Here is a 20,425-nt window from a genome sequence, read left to right as displayed (position 1 = left end):
GAGAACTGAAATCAGATGTTTAAAGATGGCGCTCGAAAATGCAGAACGTGAATTCCCGACACTTATCGTGTGCGATTCTCATTTTTGCATCAACTCTTACAACAATAAGCTGCAGAGCTGGATTGAAAACGATTACAAAGATGACACAGGTGCCACAATAAAGCATAAATTGCTCTGGAAACAGGTAGCTCTTTTACACAAAGAACTACAAAAGACTCACGTGATTCACGCACAGAGTCTTCAACGTGATGGCGTTCACGTTGCAGGGAATTCATTGGCTAATACAGCCATAGCGGAAGCAACTAAACCGGCTTCCGTAGCCACAAAAAAGCGTACAGAAAAATACATAGACGGGGAAACCATGCTGGCAGTAAAAACGACCGTAAAAGGCGACTGTACAGCACTGCCCGTGAACTATCCACTCAATTATGCATACATAATCGATGCAAACTCCGTTCCTTTTGCTCGAATCTCTGGAGTGGAGGACAGAGTAATTCCAAACAGGAGCAGGAGGGGCTTCCTCTTACTGGAAGCACACATGGGGTTGGGTCTGAGACACCAAACAATTAAAGACTCTCTGAAAGAATTACAATCAGAGTACTGGTGGCCAGGAATGAGCATAGATATTCAATGTTTTGCTCAAAATTGTGAAGACTGCAACAGAGATCGCAGTAATGAACAGGCCAGTGTAGTTTCAGGAACCCTGATAGACAGCATAAGGCGATCTATCTGAGCAATCAAAGAAGAGAAGCACGTCCCAGTGTACACCATTAAGGCTAAACACACTTAAAAAATGAGGCTTCCAGCGCTCGGCTGACGCTAGAACGGTTATAAAAGATCTGCGAGTCTTTATCGGCACATACGCAATTACCACGTTCCATTCTGACCAGGGTCCTGCTTTTAGCTCTCGAGCTTATAAGGAGGCCATGGCCAGCATGGGAATTGGGTTGCGGTATTCTTGTCCGTCGCACCCCGAAGGGAATAGTGTGGTTGAAAGAAAAAACCGAGACATAAAGCGATCTATAACAGCGAAGGTATTAGGTTCAGGCGCTGGGTGGGTCAAACATTTAATAAGTGTCCAAACTAGTCTTAATAACTTGCCAAGAAATTCTCTAAAAGGTTTCAGCCCATACGAACTATTGTTCGGAATTAGAATGAACATTCAGGACCTCGATAGTCAGATGTCAGTGGTACAAGAAAAAACAACAGACTTTGATGTAAAGGATCGTTTGGCTGTTTTACAGGAACTGAATGAAACAAGAAAATCCTTAAGCAACATAAAGTTAAAGCAACAGCCATCTACCACTGATGAGGCACCACAAGCAACGGCCCCAGCAAGGCCTGTCTGGATTCCAAAGATTGGGGATCTAGTCAGAGAAAAGATCGCGGTGAAGAAGGAATTTGGGCCTTCTTACAGAAAAGCAGTACCTGTCTTGGCAGTCACCGGAACAAGATCAGTAGTACTACCGCCCCTTGCTGGTAAAAAGGAGAACAGAGTCGTGTCCATCGACCTGGTAAAAGCACAAGCATGTGGCCTATAATCAACAGTAGGCCCAGTGGACTCCCAAGAAACAACAGAATACCCAAACTTGCAACAATCCAAGAGGTTCAAACTGAAAGACTAATCACATTCGATCAGCCTGCAGTGCACAGAGAAGGACTATGCAATAATGCCATGGAACTCGTGCCTCTTGAAACACAGATTGAAACAGTTCATCAAGAAACACCGGTCTACAATAATGTGGCATCAGAAAATGCTACTGAGAGACAGATTGAAAATCCAATCCCAACAATTGACAGAACTGCCTCTGGTTATTTCATCAACTTCGACAACTTCTCTGAAGATCAAAACGACCCCGAAGTGATGCCAGAAACAAAAAAGACTTTTAAAGAAAAAGCAACGGACCTCTTTAATCAACTGAAGAAAATCTACCTTGTTTCACCTTGGTTAGAGTTCTGGTTCGGTCTAGGTGTATTTTTCCTCCTGCTTTGGCTCATCATGGTACTTTGTTTGGGAAAATTCATTGAGGGAAAATATAGTACAATGGACACAGCAAGTCAGAACATCAACCTAGTCCTGAAACCACACAGATCATCCCACGTGAAGAAAAGAGAACTGTCAACAGTAAATGTCACAGCAATTCCAATACCTGGTGGGGTAGTATGGGAGAAAACTGACTATGAGATCTATGGTCCGGTCGAAATCCTGAAGTATCCTCATCAACTGAAGGTTTCCTTAAGTGACTTTGTAAAACCTAGTACATTCTCTGATGATTGGGACTTTAACAGTATTAATGACATGATGTCTGATTTAGTAATGTCAGCTAGATTCACAGATCATGATTATTTACAAGGTTCATCTAGTTATGAGCAATTATTCTGCTACACACATTATGGTGATCACTATTTGCATAAATCTGCACAGCCTAGAAATGTTTTTATGTATAATCAATGGGAACATTTTGCTACACCACCTAAAAGCAGTTCTAAAGCATTCTTTGAGAAATTCAAGTACTTCTCAGGGTTCAACACCAGTGATGCAGAAACGTTTTATTACAAACTGTTAGATAAAACAGGAATGAAAACAATGCTGACAAATTCTAAATTGATATATTCAGAAGCATTTTATGACAAAATGATGACATTTGGTTTTGATTATTGGAAAAATAACATTGAAACGAAAACAATTTGGGGTACAAAAGATTGGCAGGTACAAGGCCTTGAAGCACTATTCAGAACCTGCATGATACCTGAACAAATGATGTTTTTAAATGACACAATACACCAAACATCCTGTCTTGGCCTAGCTAAGATCAAAGACCTTAAAACACCGTCTATACCAAAGCCAATACCTGAAAATGCAACTGCAGATATTGAGTTAGACGTATCACAAATTTTACATTTTAACAGAACACACCCTGATTGGAAAAAGTGGTTAATCTGGCCTATTGACACAAACAACTGTCAAGATAGATTCCTGAACAAAACACAGGGGTTAAAAATGACCAGACTAGACCCTAGATACTCCCAGAGACAACATCCAGGGATAATAACAACATACAGTGTAGGGAAACTCTGCCTTGAATGGCTAAGATCATCCACACTGGCTGAAATTAAGCAACACTTGTATTTACTAAAAGATGGTGCTGATTTGCGCGATTTCATTCTTGGACCACGCAAACAGCGTCAAAAGCAATTCATAGCGACCAGTATCTATGCTGCGTACAACGAGGCTTGGAAAGTCACACAAATTGAAACAGCTGAAAAAATACGAGAAATTGATCGTATTAATTTGGAAAAATCACTTTCTGTAGTGGACAATGGGTTAATGACTCTGTCCTCCAGAATATATTCGTTGGACAATATTGTATCCTCTGCCTTTGATGTGATAGACAGAGACTTGCTAATGTTACAACATGGCCAATCTCAATTACGTTCTATTGTACAATTGGGCTGGACGCTGCAAAATCTTCGTTCAGGCTATGTGCCTTGGCGTTTGATAAACACAACGTCATTATTTTCCATTTTTAACCTTACTGATAAACAAATCAGTTTGGCACAGAAAGGAGCAGACTATACAATCCTGAGCATCGAAAAACTTGAGAGATTACCATTGACAATGTCAGAGAGTCCTGTCATTGAATGGATAATACACGGAATTATCACTATTCCGATAACAACTTTCCGATTTAAAAGTGCCTTGAGTACATACCTACTGGCCAGTATGAGCGATTGGGTAAAGGTTATGTAAAATCAGAATGGAAATTACCATACACACATTCTTGCTATAGTGACAGCGACAAAAATGTATTTCTTAGTGGTGAAAACTGTAAACATTCACTGAGCGGTACACTTTTGTGTCATAGTATTAATTTACACGGAGCATGTGATGGAAATTCTAACAACCTTTCATGCCACCAGCTAGTCACACCTGCAACTCAGATAGAGCCCTTCTTTATGCAACTTGCAAACGGGAGTTACATTCTTAGAACGGATCACAGATGTTGTGGCCTTGTGCCAGGGAAAAGTTATCTAGCAAGCGTAACATCCATGGTCAAATGCTGTATGCAGGCATTGTTCCCGAGTGGGCCTGCAGACACAGTGACTCCCATCTGGCCTCGTCTGAATCTCTATTCTATACGAATTGATACTTTAAGCAAAATGAAGTCTGTGCTTTTGCAGACAACAGTGCCTATAACGTCATCAAAAGAGACGTATGATCTTCTAGTTGCAAGGACAGCTACTGAAGTTCATGAATTTTTATCAACAAATTGCCCCGTGCATTTCGTAGAAATGCTTAGCCAACTCCTTAACATGTCTAGTGCCACAGGCATCCCAGGCATATTTAAGACGATTTTTACGGGACTGCTAACACCTTTTCCAGCAATTCTGGGAATCATTCCTAATTTTGTCCACTCTGTTTTTGGCGGCATACCCCTATTTTTGGGACTTGTAGCAGGGATTTTATTTTTGACCCTCCTGCTTCGTTATGGCAAGCCGAAACTCAGACATAGCTCCCATGGGAATGGAAGAGACAATCCTAGCAATGCGCTACCGGGACAGGATAACTAACGTCCTTGGATTGGCCAGGCTGAGAGATCTAAACATGACCTGGTTCCTTTCATTCAGACCTATATGGCAGAACTGTATCTTACCGGTACTTCGATGTATGCTATGCGGAGATGAGTGCGTGTTGGACATCTGTCTTTCACTTCCATCAGCAGTAACAATGGACGTCGATACTGTGCTCAGTCCAATAACGGCTCACGCATTGTGTTGTCCCCAGCGGCTACCAATCCTGATGACGGCATTCGTTGAGACTCCTGTGCTACGACTAGGTGGTAACAGACAGTGGAGCAAGTGACAAAAGCAACATCACCCAGGTACGACCTTCTGTGAGCATTGCTGCTCCTGACTACGATGACAGCAATCATTCTCACACCTGCCAAGTTACAGCACTATCAAATTTGGTTGAACTGTCACCTGATTTTGTAGACCAATTCTTTGAGAGCCTGTCTGATATGATGTTCTCACCCGAACAGAAACAATAACTTTCAAGAAGCTTTCCGACACACAGCGTTCCCATGAACTCTGAATTCGGCCTTCAGTTTTGAACAACAAAAACTGCTAAAAGCGTTGGAACTCTATTTTTCCCCGTTCAAGCTATAATTCTTTTGAATTGAGCATTTTTTAATATTGACCTTTTTTTGGCACGAACAATTTTTTGCTTAAGGTAAAAACTATTCTTAGAGAACAGAAGCTTCAAACTTCTATTTCTACACACATCTAGAGACATAATAACTTACATCAGCCTCTAGCACATTTATTGCAATGCATTTATATGTGATGATTTATCTCGCCCTTCTTCTGTTTCAGAGATATTTCACGTGTAATTCTTTTTGCATAATCGTTCATTGATTTCATATGCGATAATTTTTGAATGATTTCTATGCTTCAAAAACGTACAGTACCTATAATTTTCACGTATTACAATATACGCCTATTTCAAATGCATATATGTATTTTGGGGTGGGCAATGTTACACATGCATCCTATTGCTCTAGTTTTAGTAATTTGATGGACATGAACCCGTGGAGTGGGTGTTGCGTGCTTATCTAGGATCCTGATCGATACTGTGACCTTATGCCCCTATTCGGCTATAAATCCATTTATTCCCTATATTGGCATAACCGTTCAAGTGCGATATTCAGAAAGTCATCTCTGGCCTCACACGAACAGAGCCACATTCCAGAATAGTTCTCTGCCACTTCCTTTGCAACCAATTAGTGCAATGACAGAGCAGAAGTCACTATCTGATATTCCTAGATTAACACTCCGAGTTCTTCAACAAGATAAAAACTCAGCAAACCTGGAAATCCCCGCTTGCTGTGTTTTGATTAGTAATGGAACTCTAATGAGCAACTGATAGCTATCACTTCCTAGTGACATCTTTAATTGACGTCTTATGTCCAGCAAACTTGCGTCAAACAAGGCACCTTTCAGGTATAAATACTACCAACGTTGCCTTAAGCAATTGCTGGTGTCCCATTGCTGTTGTATGCTGTATGCAGTACGCTGATGCTGCTGCTGTCCCGTTGCTGGTGGTGAAGCTACTGATACCATTATCGCTGCTAAAGCGTGAACGATGGTGTGGTGAGCTTAGGAGCTGAAACAGCCGTCCCTCTGCGAAGAAGCCCAGCAGATGTCAGCTACCCGCGGACGCTGTCCCTCCTCCTCCTCCTCGACGCGCTGAAGAGAGACGCTGCCTTTCTCCTGCTGAGAAATCCAGCTCCAGCATTTCTGGTGTACCCTTGCGGGTGACTGGAATACCGAGACCCCCTGAAGGAGATACCAGACCTCCATCATTCTATTCAGAGGTATGGTGTTGACTAAACCCTTAGAAGAGAATTCTTGAAGCAAACCTTGGCAAAACCAACTTAACTTAAAGCTACTTACTTACTCCCCTCCCACGTGTTAGGCTTAGGTCAGGCACACCGGGGTAGGCTTAGTTAGAAGCACCAGTTGAGTATTTTAGCCTAATGTATATATGACTGTATATATGTTTTATTACTTTTAAACCATTGTATGGCTAAGAAACCATATCAATGCTTTTACAGTATTATCTCGCAATACTTATCTTACTGTACGTACTTTTTATAATAACAAGTCTTGCAATTGTGGCAATACATTTCTCTTGTACGAGAAGAAAGACTGTTCAATAAATGTTAACCCTTTATTGACAAACGCCCGTCTCTCTATTCTCTACATATTGTGAAAGTAATCTGCACTAATCTGACTGAGTGAAATACATGTCTATTGTTTCACACGACCCTAGAGATTGACTCTTGATCTGAGGAGCAAAGTTGTCATGTTGCACGGTTGTTGGAAAACTGAATCCCTTCTTGTCTGTACCAGGGAAGCTGATCACTTCCTATGCAGAGAAGAAAGTTTCCAGTGACCTCTGAGCTAGTTGGTAACAAACCCAATTAAGTTTAGCATAGTCAGTAGAGGCCTGGAAGATCCCACTTCTACGTCGATACTACTGTTTATGTTATTCCAATGCGCAGGGCCTAGTGGGAAACTAGGAACTACACTACACTTCCAGCTTGGTCCCCGGCGGACACCGCTGGTGCTGCAGGCGTAGTTTTTTTTTCCCCAAAAAAGGTGTCGGTGGGCACACCAGTCTCCTTGGTAGGTGTTGCCACTTGCTTCTTCTGCTCCTTCTTACTGGCAGTGGCGCTGGCAACTTTTTTCGCTGAGGCGCTAAGGCCACCTTTCTTTGGGGCCATCTTCTTCAGATGGCAGAACAGCAGGCCGCTGTTGCACGAGTTGCAGAGTTGTCACATGACGTTGTGCTGCACACACCGCTGCAGGACTTCTTCCTGGAACTGGTGGTTCTCTTTTGCACCTAAAAGCAATGGAAGCCAGAGGAACATCAGTTATACACCCCAAAAAGTCAAAAAACACACAAAAAGCACCACAATCCAATGCCATCCATGCCCTCAAAGATGTTTAAATTCAAGACACCCCACAGAAAGACCAGGCCCATGCACCACTGAGTACCCCTGGCCATAATGATTGAAAGCAAGGCAAACTTGGTGCAGGCCTGAGCACACTGCCAGGCTTCAAAATGGCCCCTTGACCCCCACCACATGTCCAGGCCCTGCCTGTCCCAGGCCTCAAAATGGCCCCCACCCACATGGCCAGGCCCCAACAACGCCCCAAAAAGTAAAAAAAATACTCAAAAATCACCACAATCCAATGCCATCCATGCCCTCAATGATGTTTAAATTCAAGACAAACCACAGAAAGATTAGGCCCATGCACCACTGAGTACCCCTGGGCATAATGGTTGAAAGCAAGGCAAACTGGGTGCAGGCCTGAGCACACTGCTTGGCTTCAAAATGGCCCCTTGACCCCCACCATATGGCCAAGCCCTGCCTGTCCCAGGCTTCAAAATGGCCCCCACCCACATGGCCAGGCCCCAAAAACACCCCAAAAAGTAAAAAACACTCCAAAATCACCACAATCCAATGCCATCCATGCCCTCAATGATGTTTAAATTCAAGACACCCCACTGAAAGACTAGGCCCATGCACCACTGAGTACCCCTGGGCATAATGGTTGAAGGCAAGGCAAACTGGGTGCAGGCATGAGCACACTGCCTCGCTTCAAAATGGCCCCTTGACCCCCACCACATGTCCCAGGCCTCAAAATGGCCCCCACCCACATGGCCTGGCCCCAAAAACACCCCAAAAAGTAAAAAAACACTCAAAAATCACCACAATCCAATGCCATCCATGCCTTCAATGATGTTTAAATTCAAGACACCCCACAGAAAGACTAGGCCCATGCACCACTGAGTACCCCTGGGCATAAAGGTTGAACGCAAGGCAAACTGGGTGCAGGCCTGAGCACACTGCCTGGCTTCAAAACGTCCCCTTGACCTCCACCACATGGCCAAGCCCTGCCTGTCCCAGGCCTTAAAATGGCCCCCACCCACATGGCCAGGCCCCAACAACACCTCAAAAAGCCAAAAAATACACAAAAATCACCACAATCCAATGCCATCCATTCCCTCAATGATGTTTAAATTCCAGACACCCCACAGAAAGACTAGGCCCATGCACCACTCGCTACACCTGGGCCTACTGGCTAGTGAGGCTTTACAGGCACCCCAAAATAAAAATAAAAAATCAACATATAACAGTGAGCTAAAATTCCATGACATAAATGAGAATTAAGTTTAAAAAAAATCACAAAAACAGTTGTATCATGCACCCATGACTAACTCTGGGCCTACTGGATACTGTGGCTACCCACAATATATATATTTTTTAAAGTTGTGAAAAAAGTTTTAAAACTGTAGTTGCCTCAACTGCAATGCCCCAAACAAACAACACCGATTTACTTGTAAAAAGTGATCCAAACTCTAAAGTCCAAAAAGTCCTCAAATACAAATATCCAGCAGCAGCCACAAAAAGTAATCCTTCCAGTTCCAGATCCAAATGAAAAGTGACCAGGACATGGACAAAGCACTGGGAGGAGCCTGCTGGACAGGAACAGGAAGTTGGAGACTCTGGGGCACTTCCTTCCTCCCACCCCCCCCCTCAAAAAATGGACTCCTGCACCAAAAAGTGCAGCCAAATGTCAATCTGAGGAGTTATTCTGATCAAAATCATCATTTTCACAAGGTTTATGCTTACTTCGGTGGATTTCTTGTGCAGAATTGCAATTTTTGCAATTTCGGGAACGCAAGCTGTTCAAAGCTGTTCCCGCCGGAAGTCAGCTGTGTGCCGCATCTACGTGTTCTGCATTGTTTACTCCCGCAATGCGTCATCGCGGGCCTTTATGACGTACTCGCGTTGTCAAACTCTCGCTGTGCAAGATGGCCAGCCGCGATAACGTAATTGCGTTTGAAAAACTCTTGCGCGATCACGCAGCAAGATCGAAAATGGCGCAGCACACGCAAACCGGGAGAAAAAACAACTCGGCGGACTCAGATCACGGTAAGTCAACGCCACATGCACGATATTGTATTTTTCAAGCGCGACCAAGCAAAATAATTCGCAGCTTGCGAATTTGCGGATTTTTGCACAAAATCGTCAAAAATCTGCAAATTCGCCCTCAAAACAGATTTTACGCCCACACTTAATAAATAGTATCCTTTTTACTTCAAAAGCCTTTTCAAAAAGGGATTCAATATGCTTCTTCTTTTTATAAAATAGTGCTCTTCTTCTATATTTCTTCATATCTTTGAGCAAATGATGTACTACTCTATTATAAAAAAGTTTTTGCGTATTTCTCTATACTGATTTTGTCTACTTTTACCATACATCGGATCTTTTGATTGTAAATTTTCTTTTTTTACTTTCCTGTTATTTTAATTATTTTTTATGGTTGAATCATTGTGAGTAGTTTCAACAATCTGAACATTCTTTTTGGGCCTAGAAAGATTTTTTAATAAATTCCATAGTTGTCTTACAAGAAGTTTTTTTCTTTTTATCCACATGATGTTGGTCATCCAATACTTGTTGTGAGTTTTCTTTAAGTAACTGTCTTTTAGCTCTCTTTTTCTCTTTCTTGATTTTTCAGGCATGATAACTTTCTTTTATTGAAGATAAACGATATCTGTAAAAAACAAACATAAATAAATGTATTTTAATAACTTTATAAATTATACTTCTCTATTACTATACAAACACATTCTATATAAACATCATTTAACCACTTTCTTTTCTCATCACTAATTGAAATTGTAATTCAAGGTGTATACATTACTATATAGGAATGCAAGGAGAGTAACAGGGTGTTTGCTGCACTGTATGGATACTGAATGGGGAATTGTAGGCCTGAAACACAATTGTATACTTAGTTAGAGTACTACATGCATAGTGTATAGGAGTCTGAAGCAGTCCATGCCCTAAAGCCTGGCTCACTGCGTGCTTACATTCATACTAACTGAGAGACACTGGGTGAATTCATAATTGGTTGAGTTTTACTTCAGTGAATGGATTAGTATATGGAGCTGAAAGGGTCATTATATAACTGCAAGAGTAGTGACAGGGTGTTTTATGGACTGTATGGACAGTGACTGGGGCATTGTTGGCCTGAAACACAAGTGTGAAGGTGGTTAGTGCACTATATGCGTAGTGCATAGGAGTATGAAGCAGTCTATGCCCTAAAGCCTGGCTCGCTGCATGACTACATGCATATTAACTGAATGATTACAGTAGTATAAGAAGAGACACTGGGTAAATTCATAATTGGTTGAGATTTACTTCAATGAATGGATTAGTACATGGAGCTGAAAGTGTCACAATATAACTGCATGAGTAGTGACAGGGTGTTTGTTGGACTGTGTGGATAGTGACTGGGGCATTGTAGGCCTGAAACACAAGTGTGAAGGTAGTTAGTGCACTATATGCATAGTGCATAGCAGTTTGAAGCAGTCCATGCCCTAAAGCCTGGCTCACTGCATGAGTACATGCATACTAACTGAATGATTACAGTACTATAAGAAGAGACACTGGGTGAATTTATAATTGGTTGAGTTTTACTTCAGTGAATGGATTAGTACATGGAGCTGAAAGGGTCACTATATAACTGCAAGAGCAGTGGCAGGGTGTTTGTTGGACTAAATGGATAGTGACTGGGGCATTGTATACCTGAAACACAAGTGTGAAGGTGGTTAGTGCACTATATGCATAGTGCATAGGAGTTTGACGCAGTCCATGTCCTACAGTTTGACTTACTGCATGAGTACATGAATAATGACTGAATGATTATAGTACTACAAGGAGAGACACTGGGTGAATTTATCATTGGTTGTGTTTTTCTTCAGTGAATGGATTAGTACATGGTACTGAAAGAGTCACTATGGGATTGCAAGAGCAGTGACAGTGTGTTTGTTGCAGTGTATGGATACTGACTGGGGAATTGTAAGCCTGAAACAAAAGTGTAAAGGTGGTTAGACCACTTCATGCATAGTACAAGGGAGTTTAAAACAGACCATGTCCTAAGGCCTAGCTGACTGCATGAGTACATGGATACTGACTGAATGATTAGAGTACTACAAGGAGAGACACTGGGTGAAGTTATAATTGCTTGAGTTTTTCTTCAGTGAATGGATTAGTACATGGTACTGAAAGAGTCACTATGGGATTGCAAGAGCAGTGACAGCGTGTTTACTGGAGTGCATGGACACTGCCTGGGGAACTGTAGGCCTGAAACACAAGTGCAAAGGTGGTTAGACCACTACATGCACAATGCATAGGAGTTTAAAACAGTCCATGTCCTAAGGCCTGGCTCGCTGCATGAGTTCTTGGATACTGACTGAATGATTAGAGTACTACAAGGAGAGGCACTGGGTGAACTTATAATTGATTGAGTTTTTCTTCAGTGAATTGAGTAGTACATGCTGCTAAAAGGGTCACTATGGGATTGCAAGAGCAGTGAGAGGGTGTTTGCTGCAGTGTAAGGATACTGACTAGGGAATTGTAAGCCTGAAACAATAGTGTAAACGTGGTTAGACTACTACATGCATGGTGCAAGGGAGTTTAGAAAAAAAGGCCTACCTCACTGCATGAGTACATGGATACTGACTGAATGATTAGAGTACTACAAGGAGAGACACTGGGTGAACTTAAATTGGTTGAGTTTTACTTCAGTGAATGGATTAGTACATGGTACTGAAAGAAATATTATGGGATTGCAAGAGCAGTGACAGGGTGTTTGCTGGAGTGTATGGATACTGACTGGGGAATTGTAGGTCTGAAACACAAGTGAAAAGGTGGTTAGACCACTACATGCACAATGCATAGGAGTTTAAAACAGTCCATGTCCTAAGGCCTGGCTCGCTGCATGAGTTCTTGGATACTGACTGAATGATTAGAGTTCTACAAGGAGAGACACTGGGTGAACATATAATTGATTGAGTATTTCTTCAGTGAATGGATTAGTACATGCTGCTGAATCGGTCACTATGGGATTGCAAGAGCAGTGACAGGGTGTTTGCTGCAGTGTATGGATAATGACTGGGGAATTGTAAGCCTGAAGCAAACGTGTAAAGGTGGTTAGACCACTACATGCATAGTGCAAGGGAGTTTAAAACAGTCCATGTCCCATGGCCTAGCTCACTGCATGAGTACATGGATACTGACTGAATCATTAGAGTACTACAAGGAGAGACACTGGGTGAAGTTATAATTGCTTGAGTTTTTCTTCAGTGAATGGATTAGTACATGGTACTGAAAGAGTCACTATGGGATTGCAGGAGCAGTGACAGGGTGTTTACTGGAGTGCATGGATACTGCCTGGGGAACTGTAGGCCTGAAACACAAGTGTGAAGGTGGTTAGAGCACTAGATGCATTGTGCATAGGAGTTTGAAGCAGTCCATGTCCTGGCTCACTGTATGACAACATGGATACTGACTGAATGACTATAGTAGTACAAGGAGACAGACAGGGTGAATTTATAATTAGTTGAGTTTTATTTTCAGTGAATGTATTAGGACATGGTGCTGAAACGGTCACTTTGGGATTGCAAGTGCAGTGACAGGGTGTTTGCTGGAGTGTATGAATTGTAGGCCTGAAACACAAGTGTGAAGGTGGTTAGAACACTACATGCATAGTGCAAAGGAGTTTGAAGCAGAAGTCAATTTACCAAAACACATTTACTAGTCTGGGAGAGGTAAGGTGACTGCACACATTCCACATATTTTAGTACTTCACTTTAGTGTGGAACCCTTACTCATTTAGCAAATACATAAGCAATGACTGGTTTCTAACTCTATCAAAACTTGAGAACAGGATGGGTTTTTAAGCAGTTATCTGTCAGCAAACACATGAAGTATCCAAATGCTTATCTCACAAGGGTTCCCAAATGCACTCTGACTCGCAGTGTGATTCTAGACAAATAACAGTATCCCTTGCACTTTACCAAAAAGCATTTACTAGTCTGGAACAGGTGAGATGACTGCAAACATTCCACATATGTTAGAACTGCACTGTACTGTGGAGGCCTTACTCATTTTACAAATACATAAACAATGACTTGCTTCTAATGCTACTAAAACTTTACATCATTACAAGTTTTAAAGTAGTTAGCTGTCTTATAAACACATGAATTTACCAAATGCTTTTCTCACAATGGTTCCCAAATACACACAGACTCACAATGTGATTCTAGACAAGAAAAACTGCTCCCTGCACTTTAGCAGGAGAACCACATTACTCTTATTAAAAACAAAATGTACCACATACATCCCCTCACAAATTAATGACTCACCTTTCAAATTGTTTTGTAGATTAAGAAATATGTCAGTCACACACCAGATTTCCTTATACAGAATCTCTGTATTGTGCTGCTTTCAGGGAAACCAAAGAATGGCAAACCTTCCCTCTCATTCTGCACACATATACATGTAAATTTCAAATCACATTGCTTCCCACATTAATTCAAAAGCAAACACACATTTCTATTGGTTACATATTTCAACCCTTTCCAATTGATATAAGTTTGAACCCTACCCCCAATCTGCCTTCTGACTGTTACCATAATAACAGTTCATGGAAGACTCATCTGACCACACAGGTCACACGTTCAGAACACAATATTGCTAATCCAAACAGCAAGCTTGCTTGACTTTTCAAAATATCACCTTGTCCTTTGTAATATTCCTTTAAAACTGTTTTCTTAACCAATAAGAAACATGCTGTTAAAAAACAGAAACATGCAGCCTACTTTTCGGACTAGAATGTTGTCAAACAACCAATCCTTTCTTTTCTTTTTTCAAAACTGCATCTTATCCACCTTATCCACCATTTTGGAAAACTCTCACTTCTCAAACTACCATTTCACATACAGACACCTTCCAAGTGCATCCAGACCCCCCTTCAAGATGCTTAGAGTAAGGATTGTGGGACACAATTTTATTTTCTGGAGACAAAGTTATACAGAAAAAAAAGGCATTGACAAAAACCTAGCTTTGCCAAATGTAGACGTTAAATGGATTGAACAGAGAGGGTTAAAGTGGCATCAATTGATGCCTTTGGTTAAATCCTGTTTGCATCCCCAACACCCTGACCTCATAATTGTGCACTGTGGTGGCAATGACCTAGTCACTTTGACTGGGGTAGGTCTGGAAATACTTATGAAACACACCTTTAGGGAATTGATGTCACATTCCCCCCAAACTGCCTTTGTCTATCAATTTTGTCCACAGGTTGAGAAAGCTAGAAACATGTCAATGAATCTGTTTCTGCTTTTCTCAAAGATAAAAGGATGGGGTCCATTTACCACAACAATCTGCGTTTCAATATGGATGGCATCTGTAGGAGAGATGGTGTACATTTTACAAATGAGGGTAACAGAGTCTTCCTCATCAACTTTAGACTCTGCATAGGTAATTACTTATAGGGAGCAAAATCTCTCAATAAACACAACAGCTCTTTTCTAAACACATGAGCTTGATGTATATCTGAAAAAATTTTTTTTTTTGCTTGGAGTCGCGCTCCCAATGCGTAGAAGTCATGCACCCAATGCGCTGGAGTCGCGCACCCTACTGGTTAGGAGTTGTGCATCCAACGCGTGCATACCTGGGTGCGCAACTCCTAATTTTACAGTAAAAAAAAACCTATCACTAATTTCTATGATCCCGGAGACCCAATCCCCGGGGCCTATATCGAACGTTGGGGACCGTGGGGGGAGCCCCAATACCCCCACGGTGCCAGCCTCATCCTTCAGGAGCCGGCATTGCTTTTCCACATGGGGAGCTGCTAACATGCAGCTCTCCGTGTGGAAAAGCAAAATGGTTTGGATTTTAAAAGAGAGAGCAGGTTTCCCTGCTCTCTCTTTCAAAATCAATGAATTTCTAAAGATAATTTCTAACTACAACCTGCTTGAAATCTATGTTTTTTTCAGTGAAGTTCAAAGGTTTTTTAAATGATAATTCCTAGCTATAAACAGCCTGAAACCTAAGGTTTTTTCAGTGTGTTTCAAAGGTTTTTTAATTGCCAATTCCTAATTATAATGTTCACCACTCCCCCAAATTTTCAACAAGATGCCAAATCTGCAATGATACCTAAAAAACAGGCAATAGTTCCACTTACCACTAACAAATTAACATCAACACTTATCTAGCGTAAGGACATCAACTATGTACTGCGTGAATTACATCCAACTCACACCCATTTTTAAAGAGGAATATGTGATAGAGGAACTAATTATACACTTCCGACACCCAACAAAATCACAATACCCAGGGTCACCACCAGTACAACCACCTCTCCTGAACCCTCCCACTCTACTACCTAAGAGGCAGCGCAAAACAGGACAACAGACCTTCCCAAAATAATATATCCCCTCTACAGCACACTAGCTCAATGTTCAGAAATGTGGCAACCAACTATGTATAAGGGAAGGAACTCACACATCAACAATAATGTACACAATACTAACACTACCGGTGATATGCTATACACAACTCACTACACAAACCAAAAACTTTTCAGTGTGTAGATATACTATTGATACGTGTAGTGAACTGCATAGTGGACGCAACCATATTATCTCAGACACCATGGAATATTTCGGTCATGTAGCTGTGCACACTAGCTCAATGTTCAGAGATGTGACAACCAACTATGTATAAGGGAAGAAACTCACACATCAACAATAATGTACACAATACTAACACTACCGCTGATATGCTATACACAACTCACTACACAAACCAAAAACTTTTCCGTGTGTAGATATACTATTGATACGTGTAGTGAACTGCATAGTGGACGCAACCATATTATCTCAGACACCATGGAATATTTCGGTCATGTAGCTGTGTTGTCTCCTCCCCCCTTGAAGTTGAAGCCAAGTAGGCTGGTCAAATGTACACAACATCAGCATAAGACTATAAATAATTAACCTACACCTTGGGCGCGGTTCACTTATGCAAATAAAAGAGATTCTGCCACACCGAAGGTCCTCACCCTGCCACGTGGCTGCCGCCATGAGCACGTGCCTCCTCGATACAGGCCCATTGCGAACTCAGCGCCAACGCATTACAGACATGTCTGTATCAACTACTACCTTCGATCTACACTGCGGACAGCAGGGTTCACAACTTGAATTCAGCTTTGCCTCTACACTACAGACAACATTGAATTAAGCCCTTCTTTATTTAATGCAGAGACAATTGTACTATATGTCTTCAGATTTTGTTAAAGGATGTGACAAAAAGCATTCCGCAATATCTGTGTCAACTACTGACTTCGATCTACCTTACGGACAGCAGGGTTCACAACTTGAATTCAGCTTTCCATCTACACTACGGACAGCATTCAAGTTAGCCTTGATTTATGTAAGGCAGAGACAATTTTTTTAAAGGATGCCACAAAAAACATTCCTCAATAGCTATACTGACTACTGCTTTCAAATGTACACTGCGATCAACAGAGCTTACCACCCGATACCAGTGGTGCATCAACACTACAGACAACATTTAATTCAGTCTCCATTTATTTAAGGCAGAGTCAATTGTACTGTATCCTCAGATTTTGTTAAAGCATGTGACAAAAAAAGCATTCCTCGATGTCTGTGTCAACTACTGCCGTCGATCTACACTGCGGACAACAGGGTTCACAACTTGAATTCAGCTTTGCATCTACACTACGGACAGTAAGAAATTCAGCCTTGATTTATTGAAGGCAGAGACAATTGTACTGTATGTACTTACATTTTGTTAAAATAAGTGACAATAATCATTCGTTGATATCTGTGCCGACTACTGCTTTCCATCTACAGTGCGGACAGCAGGGTTCACAACTTGAATCCAGCTTTGCATGTACACTACGGACAGTAGGGAATTCAACCTTGATTTAGTTAATACAGAGACAATTCTACTGTATGTGTTCTGATTTTGTTAAAATAAGTGACATAAATCATTTGTCAATATCTCTGCTGACTACTGCCTTCGATCTACAGTGCGGACAGCAGGGTTCACAACTTAAATTCCGCTTTGAATCTATACTATAGCCGTATTGACTCAGATGTCTTAAGATGTCTTATTTAAAGAATAAAATATCATAGTTTTTGGAGATCTACTGCAACTTAGTCCCATAAAAGGACAAAAAGTATTTATTAGAAAACTTGATTTTATTAACATTGTTGCTTCAGGTGCCACTAACTCTGTGTACTACTTATCATTGCTGGTTGCACACACGCTAAAATACCAATACTGTGCAGCTCTACTCAACGCCACGTGGCCGTGGGGTCTTGCTAACTGCTGCCTCCTGCCTACACTGCGGTCATCAGAACTCACAATTAAATAGACTATTGATTCATTATTTGCAGAATACAATACCAAACTAAGTATAACAACTATGAAACCTATACAATATCACTTTAGTATGCTCCTTTCAAAAACTTCTTTTATATCAGTTATAGATTTAGTTGAATAATAAAATTCACGCTGCAAGTGCAAAGGCACACCTAATGACAATCTACACTACAGACAGCACAGATCACAATATGAACATCACTTTTTCTTCATTGGAAAATTGAATTTCTTTTTTGGAGACAAATACAGCTACACCACTGGAAGAATCATCTGATTGGGATCATTTTGTTGCTGAAAAATTGATAACCATCAATGGTACTTCCCCCCCCTCAAAGTACATGCAGTCCAGTATGCAACAGTCAATGCTTTGAGTGCAGCCCGTTCAGACCACGCATCATTGCAGGGTGCACACACGCTAAACACCAGACGTACCACTAACTCAGTACACCATAAATAATCACCACAAGGCTTTATTAAGGCAAAATTCAGTAGTGAAAAAACATTAACCCTAGTGCGGCCTGCCCGGACCACGCATCATCACAGCTTATGTACCATAATTCATCACCACATGACATTCAAGCAGAATTCAACTGATTCCTCATTCAATATTTATAGAGTGCAGTACCAAAAAAAGTATAACATCCCTCAAACCTATACAATATCCCTTTAGTAGCCTTCCATCAAAAACTTCTTTTATATCAGACCTAGGTTTAGTTGAAAAACAAAATTCACGCTGTAAGTGCAAAGGCACACTCAATGGTAGTCTACACTGCGGACATCACAGGTCACAACTTGAACTATAATATCTCTGAAACATACGTATTTCGACAATGTATTCCATACATGTTTCATCTTTTATTTCAATCGTGATTACAAATTATGCAGTCCAGTAGGCAACGCTCTGAGCACCATACGTATGACTAACTCAGTGCAACATAAATAATCCCCACGTGGCCTTATTAAGGTGCTCCCATCGCAAGCGCTATAATGGCCCATCCTAGTGGTTCGGATGCCTCATGTAGGCCTGAACCACCGAGCAGGTGGACCTACCACTACCTGCGTGGCCTCTTTGGTCACTGAGTTAGTGGTACCGCAAGGACTCAGCGGGTAAGCAGCCTGCAATGATGATAGGAGCACAAGTATGTTCCTTGACGTAGCGATAATAAGACTCAGCACCATATGTGAGACTTCTTGGTGGTAGAGCAGGACTGCATGATGTAGATGATGCCCTGTCCACGAAAAGGTGACAGTGAGGCCTGGGTGAGCAGCGGAGGGAGTAGATGGGGTGCAGCCGACTGCATACAAAAAGGTGACGCAGCGATGTATGCGTACGCAGTCCTATATACCGTATATTATTGCATTTGTATTGTTTTTTCCAAGAGCAGGAAAGTTTTTAGAATCGGTCAAATGTCCGTCGCTCGTGATGATTGAAACCACGTGTATCACTGCACATCACTTGCTTTCACAACCGGATAAAAAACATTACTACTATATTAATTGTTCAAAAATCGAAGCCTGTTAAACAAGTTGGAACTGTACAAATAGTTGTTTTTTAAGTGCGGGGGGAAGGTGTGTGAAAGGGCGATGTAATTCTATTCCACATTAAGATAGTAACAAGTACCAATCATAACATCTTTCTTTTACTATCTTTTACATGTAGAGCTTCAGGGTGCATTATGTCTCAGCACGGGGTGAAAGACACACCGGTGACAGAAAGGTGAGCTGCGCATATTCTTTTCAGTCACTCTCTCTCTTCCCCTCTCCTTTGATGAAGAAATGACGCACAATGTTATCTTCCTTTTTATCTAACAGATTGTGTTTCACAAATTGGCATCCCCCAACACCTCCACAGCTCAACGTTCGAGGATTCTGCGATGATGCGTGGCCATCGTAACAACATCGGAGAAGGCTGCTTCAACACATGGTGCACCCTCTTTGAATCACGCCAATGGCACAAGGTGAGCAAAAAGCTTGTTTCCGAAGCAACAAGAAGTCACCTGTGGGCGGAGAGAGTGGGTAGTGTGCAGCAGCTTGACTGCGTAGGAATGTACAATTACCTCCGGGCAGTGAGAATGGATAGGTTGCAACAGTCTTAGGGGCAGATTTACAAGCCCCTTGTACCACGTTTGTGTCACTTTTAACATGGGAAAAGTGAAGCAAAACTGGCGCAAGGAACTTGTAAATCTGCCCCTGAGTGCGCAAGAAAAGGCACTCATCTCTGGACTCTGGGAGTCAATGGGATGCAACAGTCTGGGTACGCAGTAATTAGAACTCACCGCTATGCAGTGGGAGTGCATGGAGTATAGTACTCTGGGAGAAAAAGAGCGCACAGACAACTCCTTGCAGTGGAAGTTGATGTAATACAGTATCCTGAGTGTGCCAAGACATAAAGCAGAAATATACTTGTGCAGTTGTATGTACTCTGCTATTACTAACTCTATACTATCTTTCATATCACTAAACTTGAGGGTGCACTATGAACCGGCACGTGCTTGGACACACAATGGAGGCAAAAAGATGAGCTACGAAGATTTTCTCCAGTATTAACACTACCGCTCCTGCTCCATCTATTACTTTCTCTCTCT

The sequence above is a fragment of the Lissotriton vulgaris genome, chromosome 6, assembly GCF_964263255.1.
Source record: "Lissotriton vulgaris chromosome 6, aLisVul1.2, whole genome shotgun sequence".
NCBI lineage: Eukaryota > Metazoa > Chordata > Amphibia > Caudata > Salamandridae > Lissotriton > Lissotriton vulgaris.
Note: the sequence above shows the minus strand (reverse complement) of the source record.